At 37.6% G+C, this 2,326-nt stretch overlaps 1 long non-coding RNA gene across 1 annotated transcript; it reads right to left on the bottom strand.

Annotated features, from left to right (window-relative positions):
* Positions 1-603: 603 nt before the first annotated feature.
* Positions 604-2,320, bottom strand: LOC112213651. Its single transcript, XR_002947540.1, has 2 exons — positions 1,850-2,320; positions 604-1,778 (listed from the first exon to the last, which is right to left on the bottom strand). It is a non-coding gene; the product is annotated as an uncharacterized LOC112213651 (long non-coding RNA).
* Between the last annotated feature and the right edge of the window lie 6 nt (positions 2,321-2,326).

The raw sequence follows: 2,326 nt of genomic DNA, 5'->3' as shown, positions 1-2,326 counted from the left end.
TAATTGTGCTGCTTCAAAAAACGTAATATTCTGTTTTTAGTAAGATCGCAGGTGTCGATTTGTACTGCAGTTTCTTGTCGGTGGGAAAATGATTGGTATTGATTAATACAAGCCATAATCTATGTATTTGTCACGTTTCTCACGATTCTTGGTCACACGTTTAACGTTGTAGATTAAGTATGGAATTATGTCACATTCATTTAATCCGTTTATCTCTGACTAGTTATTTTTTGTTCCTTGTTACGCCACAAAAGAAGTTTTATACAATATTTATGATTTGTTAAATAGGAAAGTCGGAAAGTTGTATAATGCTTTTAATATTAATCGCCTATAATGTCCTGTGCAATAAAAATGATATACCTTTACGTTTATTCTTTTCTAATTTAATTTAATTTATTTATTGTTGTATTATTGTATTTTACTAATACGTTATTGCGTTACCATAAACATTTTCTATTTATGGTAATTATTAACTGGCAAATTTAAGATTCAAGGAGAGAATTCTTTGTTTTTCATAAGCAAATAAAATTTTGGTCGCGGAGGGTTAAAATGTCGAACTCGATAATTTCCATTTAAACAGGATTAATAAATACATAAATCAAGTTAATGAGAAAGATAAATGTAATTAATTACGTAGTTACAAGGCGCAAAATCGATTCGTAGAATCAAAAATTCTTTTGTCAAATCCTTAACACGTTGCAGACGGATGACGAAATATCTCGTCTTTCGTATCTTTCCGCTAGGGGCGGTAAAATATCGCTGACGAGATATCTCGTATTTTATATTATCAATCAAGAGCAATTATATCTCAGTTGCAAGTTGTAACAGTTGTAAAAGTGTTCAGTGTTTTGTTACGTGAATTAATTTCTTAAGCCGTTTAAATATGGTCAGTGATAAGTGACAACAAGTGACAGTGAAAATGAAAATATGAAGTTTACGATTTTCCAAATGACACTGGAGTTGATCGTGCTTGTGATAAAGTAACTAGAAGACGATCAAACGAGCTTGGAAAATTTTAAAGGTAAAAAGAATTGAAAAATCAGAGTTTAAGAATTAAAAATATTTAACGCAACGAAAATAACAGTTTACCGGATGTGATTAATAAAGTGTCTGACCTTAATTAATTTTCTGCCATTTAAAAGTACATGGTAATTATACGACTGAAATTTCAGAGTTACGGCAGAATTACTTTTCTTAAACATGCAGGGAACAGTCAATATGAAAGCAAGTAATCTAAATTGTTTTCGAATAGGCTCTCGGGAGATTTCCGTGCGAGTTGGCTCGTTCAGCTTTCTCTACTCCGAGGCACAGCTGCGTTAATACGTTCCGGTGAAAGAAAGACGCATTGGCACGACACGTGACAAGCGATGCTTCGTTCGTCCAGACACCGATCAATAAGACGATCAGGTTTATATAGCGTTCTCCAAACCGAACCTAATGTCACATACTTACGTGCACAAGCGTAATTTACTACACACGTGGCGGTAAAGTGTCGTCAGACGCGTTTGCAGCTCTGTTATATAACTCGACAAAACGTTCAAAGTCCGAGACGCTCTGGCTGCAGATGTTCTTGCAACATCGTTGTCCTTACGCGGATTTAAAGGTACATTTTTGATCTACATCTGCACTCAGTGGGGTCCTGGAAACCTTGGACTTTCGGTGAGGTAGGGGTCCCTGAGAAAATTCGAATATTCGACCAGGTGTTAGGCTGCCGCAGCACCTGGAGATTCTCGAGTGTACCGTTATATTTGTATAGATGCCCTTGCGTAAATTGTTACCTAAAACACGTAGCTACGTGTTAGATCGATTATACGCGAATAGTAGTCGACATTGGAATCTCGTGGCCAACCTGACTGCCAAAATTCTCACAAAGAAACCAACAACAAGATTCCTCTTCCTCGAAATAATTCCAATTCGTTCCAGCAGGAATTCTCTTCGCTTAATTCGATTCGAATCATGCTTTGCCAATTTGTATCTCCTTCTCCTTTTCTCTCCTCTCTATTTTTCCTTTTTTTTTTTTTTTTTTTTTTTGGTAATAACGTACCAAGGTAATTCTGCTGGTTCGTCAGCAGTTAAACGCGCGCTCCCCCTTTCTGGCAGTAGTTGTTTTATTGCAACCTTTCGATCAAGTCTACCAGGAAACGAGCAGGTTTCGGGGGACCGTCGAGGTCGTCAGCAGAAAATCCGTGATGTTTCGGCCAGGTGTCCTGCGAATTGCCGGTTTGCCCAAGCGGAGACACACTGGGGCTCTCGACGAGGATTGCACGCGGCTTTCCTATTTGTAATTAATGAAATGCTTTAAAAGACACCTGTGCGGCCATCTCTG

The sequence above is a fragment of the Bombus impatiens genome, unplaced genomic scaffold, assembly GCF_000188095.3.
Source record: "Bombus impatiens unplaced genomic scaffold, BIMP_2.2 scf_0899, whole genome shotgun sequence".
In the NCBI taxonomy this organism is placed as follows: Eukaryota; Metazoa; Arthropoda; class Insecta; order Hymenoptera; family Apidae; genus Bombus; species Bombus impatiens.
This window is presented reverse-complemented; position numbering and strand designations above follow the sequence as displayed.